Genomic DNA, 16514 nt, shown 5'->3' with positions numbered 1-16514 from the left:
CTCTCCTCCTGCTCAACACCCAGTGCTGACTGGGAGCAATTCCTGCAATTCCCAGACCCAGGGCTGAAGTGACAGGACCCACAGCTTTCTCTGCAAAGCCCCTGTTGCTGTACCCACAGCGCACAGGTGATGGTACTGGACCCATCACACTCACAGGCAGGGATATTTCCCGCAGTCATGGACCCACGGCCTCTGTGCACCTCGTGATCACAGGGCCAGTGTGACAGAGCCCTGTACTCTTGGAGGGGGGCTGTCTTCAGGCTTCTAGGACTCAGAGCTGAATTGACAGGACCCCCTGCTCTCTCAAATCAGACCCCCTCCCCACAGGCACCAAGCTCAAAGGTAAAGGGTCAGGACACTTATCTTTCACAGAGAGGGACCTTTCTCAACCCTCACAGGACACAAGCGGGCAGTAACAGGACACTCCTGTCTCTTGTGTGGTCCTCTCCACACTCAAATGGCCCAGGCCTGAGGTCACAGACCTCTTAGACCCTCAGGTCTCAGGTGGGGTCCTTCCCCTTGCTTATAAGACCCAAAGGTGACCCGACACAACCTTTTATGTTCTCTGGTGAGGACCCAGAGCTCATGTCATGAGGCTCTATCCTCTCTTAGGTAATAGCAGTCCCAGCAGTCAGAGGACCCAAGGATGACTTGGCAGGACCCCTGGTCTCTGGGGGTGGGGCCCTTTTTCACACTGTGCTGTACATGGTCATCTCCTGTGCATCTTTAGAAGAGCATCTGAGTTGAAGCCAACAGGAGATGCTCTTTGTATCGCCACCTTGTGGACATCATGGGAATAGCACCTTTTTCACAGCATCTGCTCTTATCCTTTTGCAAGGTCACTTTGAAGCCCCATGGCACCTCACACCATCATGGCCTCAGTACATTTTGTGTGTCCACGTTTCCATTCTGTCCCTGACGCTCTTCTGCATGTGGGATTCCTGTCTCTGTCATGTGAGTGAGGTTCCCATGCTTATGGACTTTTCAAACTTAGTTGTTTTCATTTGGTAATCTGTGTCATACCTTTTGTATTATCAGACCAGCCTCTAAATTCTTGAGGTTAGAGGAAGGGTTGTTTCTCCACCATATAAGCAAACAGTCAGATATTTAATAGGAGGTGAATGTGGGGAGTACATGTTTGTAACTATTTACTTAAGTAAGATTTAATAATTTAACTGAAGCAACTATTTTCCAAACTGAATGACTATCTCAATGGAATATGCAGCAATGTACTAATTTAGCTTGCTGATATAGAACTTCTATGTAAAGTTTCATGGGCAGTAATGAAGAGAGCAAACATTTTGCATTTGGCACGTTGACTTTAAACTGGCTGTTAGGAAAAGACTGGGAAATTACTGAGGATTGTCGTCTCATTTATTCCTGAGAGATGTAGTTGCCAAAACTGGGTGTAGGAAGAGAGCTTCAGCACAGCTTCAGACAGTAATACTGCTAGCAAGAGCTTGTTGACCCTATTACCTTACTTCTTGTGTCTTAAAGTTTTTGGAAAATAAAGAACCTCATCACAAGTGGCGAATGTGTGTGTGGCCCTTTTCCCACTGAAGATGCGTGACCATAAGCAACATTTTCAGTCTCTTTGGCTTTGTCACTTCAAGAAAGGTACAAGAGTAACTGCAAGGAAACAAAAGGTTTGTGGTATGTATGTATGGAGATGTTGCTGTAAGTGATGGAACATGTCAGAAGTGGATTGTGAAGTTTCATGCCAGAGATTTCTTGCGTACAGTTGGTGCACAAGTCAGTAGACCAGGTGCAGTGGAGAGCCACGGAGGGGAGCTGTTCATTGAGGACAGACCACGTTATGGTATGCAGGAGACAGGCTATATACTCAAAGGGTCGAAATTGAGTATCAGGAATTATTTGCACCAGAAAGGTGGTGTTAATTACATTCATGGTGGGTTCCACAGCAGTTAAGTGTGGTGCCTGGGGACTCCTTTTGACTGCATTTCCAAAAGTGGCTCTCCACTGAAACCTAAGGAAAACATTCTTCTTCCAAGACGAATAGGAGGGGGGATGAACTGTTGATATGGTAGAATAATGTGGAATGGGAGAGTTGAGGGAAAGAAAGGAACCACCACCAGCAGCCCCTCCAAAGGGTGGTCTTCATCCAAAGGGGGTGATGTTGTGTATGTGGTGGATGTCCGAGGGTGTTCTGCAGTGGGCGCTCCTTGCAGAAACCCAGCGGGTTCCTCCCATCAGCGTAACTGAAAGCCGCCTGTGGGAAAGCGTTCAGAATTTGTCAGCAGAAGACACAGAAGGTGCAAGGTCATTGAGTTCAGTCTTTCCAAATTTGTCTTAATAGAGAGAAATTTCCATTCCCTGGGAGACTGCAGAAGGCACCTGCAGTGGAACAAAGTGGTGACTGTGTTGTCCAGTCGTTGCTCAGTCACGTTGCTAGGGAAAAATGAAAAGCATGCCTGTCCTGGCACCTGATGGTGAAGTGAACTAACGTTTCCGCCAAGCCAGTAGTTCCATGTGTTCCAACTGGGGGTCTCTGCTGCCATCTCCTAGCAATTTTTGGGAATGATGCCTCAGTACAGGTCAGCAGTAAAAGTGGTTGATTCCAATGGAATATCAATGACTTTGGATGGCAGGGTTTGTTTTTTTAAGTGTGTTTTTATAGATTTTATTTATTTTTTACCTTTTTTAGAGAGAGAGGAGGGGAGGAAGAAAAACAGGGAGAGATACATCAATATATGAGAGAGAAACATTGATCAGTTGCCTCTCACATGTCCCCAACTGGGGGCCTGACTCACAACCCAGGGATGTGTCCTGACTGGGAATTGAACCAGTGACTTTCCGGTTTTCGGGCCAGCGCTCAGTCTACTGAGCCGCACCAGCCAGGGCTTGATGGCAGGGGTTTTTACAAGTGTATTTGCAAATGTCTAAATGTCAGGGCTGTCCATCTATCTTGCCAGAGGTTTTCAGATTAATGGCCAGGAGAATAATTTGCGTGTTTTATGTGACATTTCTTGGATCTGACTGTAATGTGATAGAGTCGGGTCTCTGCAATTTGTAGGTGTGCTTGAAAATTGTAATTTGCTTTGTTTCAGCTTTCTTAAACAACGTAGAGGTAAAATTTATTTGAAATTCTCCAGCAAGAGTTAAAAAAAGTCAAGTAAAACACAAGCACTCATTTTATGTATGTACCTGTACAGACAGGTTGATGGGCTCGTTTCCTGAGCTTTGCCTAGATTGACCTTACTATTTTAAGTTCATTGTATCCATAAAAAGCAAAGGAACCTTTTTGTGAAGCCAATAGTAATAGTGTTTCCAACTGTCGGTTTCTTCTGCCATCTGGTGGTCATTTATGAGAATTACACCTCAGTTCAGGTCAGCAGGAAAAGTGGTTGATTACAGTGGAATATCAATGGCTTTTAATGGCAGTGGTATTTACAAATTCATTAGAAAATGTCTAAATATCAGCACTGTCCAATTACCTTGTGACTGGTTTGCAGATTAAGGGCAAAGGGAGCAATGAGTGTGTTTTATGTGACGTTTCTTGGAACTGACTTCGTGGTATACCAGCAGCAGGCTCTGACAAGTTCTAGGCGTGCTTGAAAATCCTTTGTAATTTGATCTGTCTCTTGCAGGTTCCTTAAACAAAGAGAAAAGTAAAGTTTATTCAGTATTCTCTACCATGGTGTGAAATATAAAATAAAATACATAAATAAAATAGAAGTGTCATCGTTTTGTGTATGTGGCCTCAGGGACATGTCTTGGGGTTCTTATTCTCTTTGTTTTCTGGATGTCCTTGACTATTTTGGTTTCCTCATATGGGTGAAAAAAGTGGTACATTTCCAGTTTTTGTTTCTAACATGCGTGTTTCTGGGTGAAATGTTCTTTCTCAAGTTTTGGCATGTAGTGTGTTAAGCATATTTCAGTTAAAGTTATTTTGTATCTCAAATGGTGGTTCCTTTTGGAGATTATTTAGGTGTCTGTTTCATGAATACCAAACAACAGAACTTTCTGGTCACCCACTTTCAGTGAATTCTAGCTTCAGTGCTATGAGAGCAAAAAACACAGTGTATGATTTTAATGCTGCAGTGCTGGTTGAAGCCTGCTTTATCCCAGGATGGCCAAAACGTCAGTTTGGTCCCTTACCACCCCTGCCTTCAATCTCCCATAATGTGGACTCTGGTTCATGTATTTGTATTTAACTGTATTTGAAACCCTTGGTTAAACTGTATCACAACAGATGTCCTATCAGCATGCATTTAAAAAATTAATCAGAGCTGTTGAATGTGTGGCCATTTTCATGTTGAAGATGGATGAATGGAAGTAATATTTCCACTATGTTATGCTGTGGTGTATCAAGAGGGTTAAATGCCCATTCAATGTAATACCAGATTTGTGGCACATAGGACAAGGTAGTGTCATGGCTTGAACATGTCAGAAGTGGTTTGCGAAGTTTGTCTTTGGAGATTTTTCATATGAGGGCTCCCCACCCATCAGATAAACCAGTCACAGTTGACAGCCATCCAGTCCAGATGTTCATCAAGGAGAGACCACATTATGCCATGCGAGAGACAGGTGACATACTAAAAAAACCCTAAGCAAGCATCAAAAATAATTTCCACCAATATGGTTACATTAATTGCTTTGATGTTTGGGTTCACAGAAGTTAAGGGGGGAGGAGGGAGATCCCTGCCTGACCACATTTCCACATCAGATTGCCCGTTGATACTTCAGGAAAACATTGCGTTTCCAAGACATTGTAGACAGTTCGATGAATCATTGATATTTGACACTAACTCTGAATGGGAGGGAGAGTGGGCACATGAAGGGAACCACCAGCAGCCACTCTGAAATGTGGTCTGAATCCAAAGGAGGCGATGCTGTGGACATGGTGGGATCACTAGGGAGTCCTGTACTAGGAGCTCCTTGCTGGAAACCAGGTGGTTACCTCCAAAGTACTGCTCCCCATTGGACCAATGGAACTCACTGCCCCAGGGAAAGACTCCTGACTTTGTCGGCAGAAGATAAGTAATTATCTATCAGGAAAAGGTGAGAGGGCACATTTCTCTTTGGTGACCAGGGAAAACAGTTCCAGCCTGGCTGGGCAGTCCTGATTCATCCGCGGTACATATAAGATGTTGTATCCTTGGACTGCCAGGTATTTTAGCTGCTTTTCCTAAATTCTCTTAGTGGAGAAAAATTTCTACTCCCTGGAAGACTGCAAAAGGCACTTGGAGGAGTTCTGTGCTCCAAAAGATAACAATGTTGTGGGCAGATGGAATGGTGAAATTGGCCGAATGATAGCAGAGGACAATGGAAGTAAATGATGAAATCACTGTCCAGTCACATTGTTGAGGAAAATGGGAAAATGTGCCTGTCATTGCATCTTACTGGAAACCGGAAGGAACCTTACAGCCAAGCCCATAGTACAGTATGTGTTCCAAGTGTTGGTCTTTGCCTCCATCTCGTGGCCATTTGGGGGAATGACATGTTAGTCTAGGTCAGCAGGAAAAGTGGTTGATTCCAGTGAAATATCAATGACTTTTGATGGTAGTGGTATTTACAAGTGCATTCAAAAACATCTAAATGTCAGGACTATGCAGTTACCTTGTGACTAGTCTCCAGAGTAATGGCCAAGGGAGGAATAAGCATGTTTTATGTGACAATTCTTGGAAGTTGTTTTGTAGCATAATAGAGGCAGATTTTTTCAAGTGCCAAGTGTGCTTGAAAGTCATTTATAATTTGCTTTTTCTGTTGCGGCTTCTTAAAGCAATGTGGAGGTAAAATTTATATGCAATGCTACTACAGGAGATACAAAAAAAAGCAAAGTAAAATACCAGCACTGTCATTGTATGTATGTGTCGTTTGGGACATGCCTGCAGGTTCGTTTCTTCCCTCTCCCTGGACTTCACATACTAGTTTAGGTTCCTGGTATGGGTGCAAAATGTTGGGAACAAGAAAAATGGCCTCAGCCCCAAGGAGCCTGAAACCCTAGCAGACACCCTGTAAGTTGATTGCCATCTGTTTAGTTTCAAAATTTCCCTTTCAGTTGAGTCAGACCCCACCCTTTTCTCGAGTGTGGGCTCTGTAAGCCAATAATCTGCTTCTGTGCAAACGCTTGCTTGATGGCCTATATATAAGGACTTAGTTGTAAGTGCTAGGCGCGAATCCCAGACGAGCCCCCTGCGGGCATCATGTCTCTGGACACTTTGAGGGATCGCCCCTGCGCAGGTTAAACTTGGCCAATAAAGTAACATCTTTGAATCCCTGAAAGTCTCCGACATTTGTTCTCGCGGTTGGTGGATCTAACATTTGGAGTCCCCAGTGAGATTTCCCTCCTGGGAGACCGGATGGGTGGCTCCAGCTGAGTAAGTAATTGGTTAGGATCCTCCTTAATGTTTGTCCTCCGGAGTTAAAGACCCTGTGGTGAGACAGGATGCTGTCTGGGACCACCCAGGATTGTCAGAAGCGGGATGCCGCAGTCTGAAATTTGGTATTGATGACTTAGATTGGGACCGGTCCCATTAGGTTTCTATTTCCTTGCGCTGCGCCGCACTGCGAGTGTGCCTGGTGTGTCTGCAAGTGTGTATGTCTAGGGACTCGGATAATTTGTGTGTTCGTACCGTCCTGTTGGTTGTCAGGTCTTTGTTTGTCTTGTTTAGTGTATTGGTTTGGCCTCTGAGGTCTCTAAGTTCTTTCAGATGGGTCAACGACAATCTGTGCCCGGTTCTCCACTTGATTGCCTGTTGAAAAACTTTTCTGATTTTCGGAGGCGAGCCCAAGAATATGGTGGCCTGCCACTGGACCCTGAATTCCTTTGAACCTTGAGTCAACTAAAATGGCCCACCTTCAATGTAGGATGGCCCACAGAGGGCACTTTTGACCTCCCAACCCTATTTGCTGTCCGGGCTACCATTTATAGAATTCCCCCACCCCGACCAATACCTGTACATAGATATCTGGGCGGATATTGCTACTGAGTGGCCTGGATATATTAGGAAATTTTTAAAAGGAAATCAGCGGGGCAGATGAGCGATTTGTCTCACTGCCAGAGGGAACAAAGAAAAGGGGAAGGAGGGGCGAGGCGGAACTCCTAGTCCTACCCCAAGACAGCCCAGGAACCAGCCTAGGCTTTACCCTGTTTTGCCAGAACCACCGGAGGACCATCTTGACCCTGTGAATGCTCCTCCACCTTATCCATGCAAAGAGGAACCTGATTCCTTGCACTGGGATGCTGGCGAGTCCCTGAACCCGTCACACACCCGGGGGGTGGGGGGTCGGTGGGGGGCACTCTACAGGGAGGGGATATTACCTTTGGCGGGAACTTCCACCATCTTGTCCCCAGAAGGAAGGCCCGCCTCCTCGTCTTTGGCGGGAACTTCCACCATCTTGTCCCCAGGAGGAAGGCCCGCCTCCTCATCTTTGGTGGGAACTTCAACCATCTTGTCCCTGGGAGGAAGGCCTGCCTCCTTGTCTTTGGCGGGAAAGCCCACCATCTTGTTCTGGCAGGAAGGCCCGCCTCCTTGTCTTTGGCGGGAAACTCCGCCATCTTGTTCTGTCAGGAAGGCCCGCCTCTTTGTCTTTGGCGGGAAATTCCGCCATCTTGCCCCTCCCAGAGGTACCACCCCCATCAGATGCTCCACTGCAGGCACCTCCTTACCTTGTTTATGTGCCTTTTTCCACCAGTGATTTATATAATTGGAAACATCAGAATCCCCCGTTCTCTGAGAAACCCCAAGGGCTAATCTCCCTCCTCGAAACCATATTTAGAACTCATCAACCCACCTGGGATGATTGCCAGCAGATTCTGCAGACCCTTTTCACTTCGGAGGAGAGAGATAGGATCATAAGGGAAGCTGCAAAGGCAGTCCTAGGGGAGGAAGGGGACACCGTGGCAGGAAGGAGGGAAATAGAGGGTATCCTCCCGTCCCAGCCTCTAGCTTGGGACCCCAACACTCCTGGGGGAAGAGATTCGCTCCTCCAATATCGCCGGACTCTACTCAGGGGGCTGAAGGCAGCAGCTAGAAAGCTGACTAATTTTAGTAAAATCGGTGAAGTCATCCAGGGGCGGGAGGAGTCCCCAGCAGACTTCCTAGAAAGACTCATGGAGGCCTACAGGGTATATACCCCTCTAGATCCAGAGGCAGAGGAGAACAGAAGGCTAGTCAATATAGCTTTTGTGACTCAGGCGGCTTCAGATATCGGAAAAAAGCTTCAGAAAATAGAAGGATTTGAGGGAGAGAATAGGAGCAAGTTACTAGAAATAGCACAGAAAGTATATGTTAATAGGGGTGATCTGGAGGTTGGCAGAGCAAAGGAAGTTGCCAAGATTTTGATTGCCGCTCAGAAGCCTCCTCCCAAAGGAAAAGGCGGACAACAAAAGGGCCAGGGACGGTGAACAGACATAGACAAGGACCAATGTGCCTTTTGCAAGGAGAAGGGACACTGGAAGCGAGACTGCCCGAAGCTGAAGGCTATGAAGGCAGACAGTCAGGGACAAAAACAAGGCCCTGAAGTCTTGCTCCAAACCTTAGACTGACGGGGCCAGGGCTCCATTCCCGTTGGCTCCCAGGAGCCCATGGTCACCTTAACAGTCGAAGGTAAGCTAATAGACTTCCTGGTTGACACAGGAGCCACTTTTTCAGTCCTGAAACAACCTCAGGGGCAAATTCAGAAGGCAACCACCAAAATAGTCGGGACGACTGGCAAAGGAGAAGCCTATCCATGGACTACCGCTAGAATTACTAACTTGGGCCAAGGCACCATCACCCACTCCTTCCTAGTTATCCCAGACTGCCCTTACCCACTGCTTGGGAGAGATTTGTTGCAGAAGCTTCAGGCCACCATTACCTTCAGATGTGAGGAGAGCCCTTCGAGGAACAAGGGCAAGGAGGCAGAGGTCAGCTTGGAGATGACTGTCCCACTGTCTGAAGAATACCTACTTGCCGTTATACAAGGAGGTAAGGAGGAAGGAGCAGGGGTCCCTGATGCCCTACTCTCCAAGATACCTGGAGTATGGGCAGAGACCAATCCACCAGGGTTGGCCATCCACCAGCTGCCTGCCCTGGTGCAGCTGCTGAGCACCGCCAGCCCAGTTAGAATTAGGCAATACCCAGTCCCAGCCCGAGCCAAACAGGGCATTGCATGGCACTTGCAATGCCTGCTGGAGGCAGGCATACTCCGAGAGTGTCAATCCGCATGGAATACCCCACTACTCCCTGTCCAGAAACCAGGGACTCAGGACTACCGCCCGGCGCAGGACTTGCGGGAGGTGAATGCGCGGGTAGAGACTATTCATCCCACAGTGCCCAACCCGTACACCCTGCTGAGCTCATTGCCCCCGACCCATACCTATTATTCAGTCCTAGACTTGAAGGATGCCTTCTTTTGTATTCCCCTGGCGCCCCAGAGCCAAGGGATCTTTGCCTTCAAATGGAACGACCCAGAAAATGGACTAGTGGGGCAGTTCACTTGGACTAGGCTACCACAAGGGTTTAAGAACTCCCCCACCATTTTCAATGAGGCTCTCAGCAAGGATCTGCAGGGTTTTCGCTCCTCCCACCCGTTGATCATACTGCTCCAGTATGTAGATGATATTCTCATAGCAGCCAAGGATAAAGGAGAATGTGAAAAGGCCACCATAGATCTGCTACAGGATCTCAAGCGGATGGGGTATCGAGTCTCCACTAAGAAGGCCCAGATTGTGACTCAGACTGTAAGTTATTTGGGGTATAACTTGCAGGGGGGACAAAGGACCCTGTCCAGCCAACGGATCCAGGCAGTTCTGTAGATTCCTGAGCCCTCCACCAAAAGACAAGTACGAGAATTCTTGGGTGCGTAGGATACCGCCAGTTGTGGATACTAGGCTTCGCAGAACTAGCTAGACCCTTGCATGAACTAACCAGAGGAAAAGAAGAGCAGTTCACATGGACAGATAAGGAGAGGCAAGCATTCCAAGCACTTAAGGAGACCCTAGTGACCGCCCCAGCCTTAGCCCTGCTGGACCTGGCTAAGCCCTTTCAGCTGTTCGTAGCAGAAAAGGGAGGGGTAGCCCTAGGGGTGCTGAGCCAGGAGTTCAGGCCGTGGAAGAGGCCCATTGCCTATTTGTCTAAAAAGCTTGACCCCGTGGCCTCAGGATGGCCAACATGTCTGAGGGCACTTGCTGCCACCTCAACCCTGGTCAAGGAGGCCAGTAAGTTGACTCTGGGACAGGACATACAGGTGATTGAGGAGCATTATGTAGAGCAAGTGCTACGAGCGCCCCCAGATAAGTGGCTAACTAACGCATGGCTAACACAGTATCAGGCCCAGCTATTAAACCCTCTGTCTGTTCAGGTCCTTAAAACAGCTGCCCTGAACCCGGCGACCCTGCTGCCAGTACTGGATTCCATTTTAGTCCATGACTGAAAGCAAATCCTTGACACGGTGACTGGCTCCCACCCGGACTTAAGAGATCAGGCATATGAAAAGGCAGACCTGACCCTCTTTACTGACGGAGCAGTTTTATCAAAGATGGACAGCGGTACACGGGGGCAGCAGTGACCACAGGAGATAAGGTCTTGTGGCGAAGGGCATTGCCTGCAGGGACCTCTGCACAGAGGGCAGAGCTGATAGGGCTGACCGAGGCCTTACGGATAGCTGAAGGAAAAGTGGCCAACAGCTACACTGACAGCTGTTATGCATTTGCCACAGCCCACATCCACGGGGCCATATACAAGGAGAGAGGCCTCCTAACAGCAGGAGGAAAGGACATTAAGAACCGCAGTGAAATTCTTGCCCTCCTAGATGCCATTGGGTTACCCACCAAAGTTGCCATCATTCATTGCAAAGGACATCAGAAGGGGAATTCCCCTGTTATAAACGGTAATTGCCTGGCAGACTCAGCTGCGAAAGAAGTGGCTACGGGCCAACAAGAAAACCTCCTCCCCCTACTGCCTCAGCCAATGCTACCTCCGGATCCTAAGTATTCCCCTGAGGAAGAGCAGGAAGGGATACAACTAAAGGGGCAGAAAAATCAGCAGGGGTGGATAGAACTTCCTGACTCCAGACTCTACCTGCCTCAAGGAGTAATAAGAAAGATAGTAAAGGATATTCATACTAGTACTCACCTAGGGCAAAATAAGTTTGAACAGCTTGTCAAGAAATACTATTTAGGGCCCAACATTAGGGATATTATTCACTCCATTGTCTCTAGATGTAGCATCTGTGCTAGGGTAAATGAGCAGAATAAGAAATTGCCTCCCCTTGTAAGGTATCGGGGAAGAGCTCCTGGAGAGTTATGGGAAATAGATTTCACAGAGATGACTCCTGGGAAATCAGGTTATAAGTATCTATTAGTATCAGTAGACACCTTCTCAGGATGGGTAGAAGCATTCCCCACACGAGGAGAGACTGCCTCCACCGTTTGCAAAGTTTTATTGAGGGAAATCATACCCAGATATGGCATTCCCATAGCCCTAGGATCAGACAATAGACCTGCATTTGTCTCAAAGATATCTCAAGAATTAGCTACAAAGTTTAAATATCAATTGGAAATTGCACTGCATCTATAGGCCCCAAAGTTCAGGACAAGTAGAAAGGATGAACAGGACTTTAAATGAAACCATAATGAAATTAAGGGAAGAGACTGGCAAAAACTGGGTTGAGCTACTCCCTTTCGCCCTTTTTAGAACAAGGTGTACTCCTTACCTTAAGAAATGGGCCCCTTATGAAATCTTATTTGGGCAACCAATACCTCTTGTGCCTCGGTTAACTAGAGAAGAGATAGAAGTTTCTAACCACAACTTCCTCAAGTCCTTACAGGCACTACAGCACATCCGGAGCGAGGTGCGAGCCCTTCAGAAGACAGCTCTATCAGACGCTGATCGTGGCACCCGAATACCTGAACCACCAGAACCTGGACAGTGGGTGTGGATCCTCAATCACAGGCGGGGTAACCTGGAACCGAGATGGAATGGACCATTCCAGGTACTCTTAAGCACGCCAACGGCTATTAAAGTGGCCGAGAAACCCTACTGGATCCATCTCTCCCATGTGAAACCAGCCAACCCCCCTGACGAGGATCCCCGGAGATGGCAAGTCAAAAGAAAACCAGGGGAACCCTTGAAGTTGACTTTTTCTGCCAACTAAGACTACTGATTCTTTGTTCCCTGTTTGGTCAAAATATGGGGTTAAAAGGAGGAGAATGGGTACTAATTCGAACAGCCGATGGAAGTGCTATTGCTAAAAATTTTGCTTGGGATGCGGGCCCAATAACCCTACAAGCTGATTTTTCTAAGTTTTTTGGAGACACTCTTAAAGATTCCTCAGTTTTAGATAGGTTAGGGTTCTTCAAACCTTTATGTATCCACTGGGATAGTTGGAGGAGGGGCTCCCCCAAAACCCATACCAGTGGATGAAGAAGAATTTTTAAATAAACAATTAAGTAGAAGGGGAGCCTACGGGTGCCCACAACCGGAGAGAAAGAGAGCCCGTGGCTGTGGATGGGAAGGAGATTTTTACTGCAAAAGTTGGGGTTGTGAGACTTTAGTCAGCAAGGGAGGATGGGTCCCAGGAGGAGGAAAAGATCCCCATATTAACTTAGATAGGGAAAGTAAATGGGGGAAACCTCAAGACTGTGGGGAAAAATAAGTGTAACCCAACAGTCATTACTATTAAGAACCCACAAGACCCTAAAAGGATTAAAGGGAGAACTTGGGGTTTAAGATTATATGTTACTGGACAGGATCCAGGAAACCTTTTTACTATAAAGAAGCTCCCTATGAAAACCGAGTTACTCCTAAAGGGGACAGGAGATGGTCTCCCACCAAAGCCACCACAGCCCACCACGAGGGGGCCACCGCGACCCACCACGAGTTCTCCCAGTCAGAGCGGGTCACCTGTAACCCCTGTTGAAAAGTCAGAAGAATTAGAAGACCAGAGCCCTAAGCTACCATTCTACACTCCTAATCCACCGTTAGAGAGACTGCATCACCAAGAAATCTATGCCTTAGATTTATTGGATAAAGTTTTCCCATTCTTCAATAATACTCAGCCAGAAATTACAGAGTCCTGCTGGCTATGTTTAAGTCCCCGGCCGCCTTTTTATATAGGATTAGAAGCCAACACCCCCAGAGGAGGAGAATTAGCTCCCAAGACAGTCACTCTTACAAATGACATAGAACGAGATCAAGACCAGATGGAGGACTGTGTTACTGAAGGGTCCCTCACCCTTTCGGAGTTCCATGGGAGAGGAACCTGTCACCTCCACTCTAGACAAAAATCCAAACTAGTGACTACTGTCTTAACCAAGAGACCCTGCAAACAACCTCAGGGAACCCCTTCATAACCAAAGCTTCTGAGGGGTTATGGTTTGTCTGTACCCAAGGCATTTTTAAATGCATTGTTCCCACTCACCCCGAGCTCTGTGTTAGTGCTTCTATTATTCCTCAAGTATATTTATATGGAGGAAATCCTGAGTTTCTAGTTGCCTCCCCTAAGCGCACCAAACGAGCCCCATTGCTTATCCCAATTGTAGCCACTATAGGGATTGTAGGTTCCGCCGCTGTAGGGGCGGGGGCTTTCATACAAGGGGAGCTCAACCTCAGGCAATTATCCCAAAATTTCTCAAAGGACATATCCTTCCTACAAGATCAAATAACATATCTAGAGCAGTAAGTAGACTCCCTTGGTGAAGTAGCCTTACAGAATAGGAGAGGACTAGACCTCCTCCTCCTCCAGCAAGGTGGGTTATGTGCTGCATTAGGAGAAGAGTGTTGTTTTTATGCTAACCACTCTGGAGTAATTAAAGAAAATATCAAAACACTCACCAAAAGATTAAAAGATAGAAATAGAGAAGAAGAAAGTTCTAATTGGTATGAGTCTATGTTCAAAACGTCCCCTTGGCTAACCACCCTTATATCTGCCATTGCTGGACCATCTTCACCATCACTCAGGTTCAGTTATTTTGTAATTCCAATGGCAGATCATTTCAGAGGTTCTGTAGGAGTTTATTTCAGAGGTTCTTTAGGATTTTATATCAGAAGTCCCAAACAACAGAACTTTCTAGTCATTCATTCTCAGTGAATGCTGCTTCAGTGCTATGAGGGCAAAAACATATCGTATAGGATGTCGAGGCTGCGATGCTGGTTGAACCTTGTTTTAAATGGGGCTGGTAAAAATGTCAGTTCACTGGCAGTGGTTTAGTGAAAATACCTTATGTTTTAAACATTTTTAAAAGGCATAGTCTTTTCCCCTCACCCTTTTCCCCCTTTAGAGGGTGGATTAGAGAGATGAATCCAAATTGTCTTCATGGTGGCTGGTGCTATCGCTGTCGCAGCTTTGCGTCCCCAAACCACACTCCCACCACCATATTCCACCCCGTCACCTGGCTCTGGTCTCACATACTTGCCTTTACGTCATTCAAAACTGTTTTGGTAGAATGCATCATGACAGCTGTCATACCAGCTTGTATTAAAAAAATCTCATCAAAACTGGAGAATGCGTGTGTGGCCATTTTCACACTGAAGATGGAAGAACAGAAGCAACATTTCCAGCCCCTTAGGCTTTGACATTTCAAGAAAGGTACAAGTGCAACTGTAAGGCGAAGAAAGATTTTTTTGGTGTGTTTGGAGGCATCGCTGTGAGTGATGGAACATGTCACAGTGTATTTTCAAGTTTCATTCTGGAGATTTCTGGCGTACAGTTGCCCCATGGGTCCGATAGACCAATTGCAGTGGAGAGCCATCCAGGGCAGATGTTTACTGAAGACAGACCATGGTATGGCTCGCTGGAAACAGTCAACATACTCAAAGTGTCCTTGTTAGGATGGGCAGGGATAGGAGGAAGCTCTGGCTGGACTTTGCCAAGACGAACATCCTCACAGTAACCTGAGTCCGAGGAAGAGACCATCAATGGTGTATTACTGCTTTGTTCAGAGGGCACCAATCCCCAGTTCCCACGGGGAGCCAACGAAAATAAAATAAAACCCCACGACATTCCCTGCTTGGGTGCGACTTCCCCGGCCTCACTCTGCAGACTGGGGAACCTCGCCCGGGCACACAAACCCCAATAAAGCTCTTCATTGCTTGAGTTTATGGCTCATTGGCATTTTTTTCCTCAGCGGAGCCTGAGAACAACCTTTCAGTCCTAACCAAGCACTGAAAATCATTTGCACCAGCACAGTTAGGTTAGTCACCCTGATGTTTGGGTTCCACAGAAGTTAGGCGGGTACAAGGAGGGGGCCCATCTTGACCACATACCCACATGTGGTTCTCTACTGAAACATAAGGAAAACATTTTGTTTTCAGAATAAATTGTGAGGGGTGATGAATGGTTAATGTGTTAGAATAATGTGGAGTGGGAGAGACTGAGGGTCAGCAAAGGAACCAACACCAGGCCCCTCCAAAGGGTGGTCTTCATCCAAAAGAGGTGATGTTGCCCTTGTGGTGGTTCTGGAGGGGGTTCTGCAGAAGGAGTTCCTTGTAGAAAGCCGGCAGGTGACTTGCAACAAGCACTGCTCCCTGTCAGACCAACTGAAAGCACCGCCTGAGGGAAAGAGTCTGGAATTTGTCAGCAGAAGACACGTAAGCTTCATGGTAAGGTGAGAACGCATGTTTCTTTTTGGTGACCAGTGAAAAAAGGTTCCAGCCTGGCTGCGCAGTCCTGATTCATCCACAGTGCTCACTGTTAGGGTGGGCGGGGATAGGAGGAAGCTCCAGCTGGACTTTGCCAAGACGGACATCCTCACAGTAACCTGAGTCCAAGGAAGAGTCCATCAATGCTATATTACTGCTTTGTTCAGAGGGCACCAATCCCCAGCTCCCACGGGGAGCCAATGAAAATAAAACCCCACGACATTCCCTGCTTGAGCGTGACTTCCACGGCCTCATCCTGCAGACCGGGGAACCTCACCCGGGTGCACAAACCCCAATAAAGCTCTTGATTGCCTATTTTATGGCTGATTGGCATTTCTTTCTCAGCGGAGCCTAAGAAAACCTCTCATTTGGTGCCAAAACCCGGGAGGGGTTGTTGTCTGCTGAAGACCACTCCTTTCTCTTCTCCCTGAGAAAGCCTCATGGCCGCCCCACCAGTCTGGACAAAGAACCAGGGTAAGTGCCGCTGCTCTTAAGTTTCTGGTCCCCGAACACTGATTCCGGCCCCCGTCTGCTGGAGAGACTGCTCTCCACCAAATCGCAGCACTGCGTAGGGGTGACCCTTCTGGGAGGGACTGCCCTCCCCCACTGAGAGGCTCTAGGCACCAGAGGAGACGTCCCTGGGCCTAGATCTCCATTTTTACCGACCGGATCAGCAGATTGGGTTGAGGGACGCCAATTCCCATCTGCTGCTCCTCGTGGGACCAGAAATGGGGGGCAGGAGTCCAAGCCAGATCCTAAATCACCTCTAGGGTGCCTTCTGAACAATTTGAAAGTAATTGATCTTGGCCTCAAGCAAAAAACAACTGATTTTTCTACCCACTATGGCCTGGCCGTTATATCAGCTCAATAATCGTGAGATCTGGCCTCCTAAAGGCACTTTTAATTTCATTACCCTTAATGACCTAA

The 16514-nt window shown here is 47.3% G+C and overlaps 1 long non-coding RNA gene across 1 annotated transcript; it reads left to right on the top strand.

The window, feature by feature from the left end:
- The first annotated feature begins 1659 nt into the window (after positions 1-1659).
- LOC118977919 (uncharacterized) lies at positions 1660-14662 on the top strand. The gene is made up of 3 exons (XR_005064639.1): positions 1660-1707; positions 8549-8554; positions 14629-14662. It is a non-coding gene; the product is annotated as an uncharacterized LOC118977919 (long non-coding RNA).
- Positions 14663-16514: the final 1852 nt, after the last annotated feature.

Source organism: Sturnira hondurensis, unplaced genomic scaffold (assembly GCF_014824575.4).
Source record: "Sturnira hondurensis isolate 20B ecotype Veracruz unplaced genomic scaffold, ASM1482457v3 Scaffold0021593, whole genome shotgun sequence".
In the NCBI taxonomy this organism is placed as follows: Eukaryota; Metazoa; Chordata; class Mammalia; order Chiroptera; family Phyllostomidae; genus Sturnira; species Sturnira hondurensis.
The sequence above is the reverse complement of the archived record's forward strand: the minus strand, read 5'-3'. Positions and strand labels throughout refer to the sequence as shown.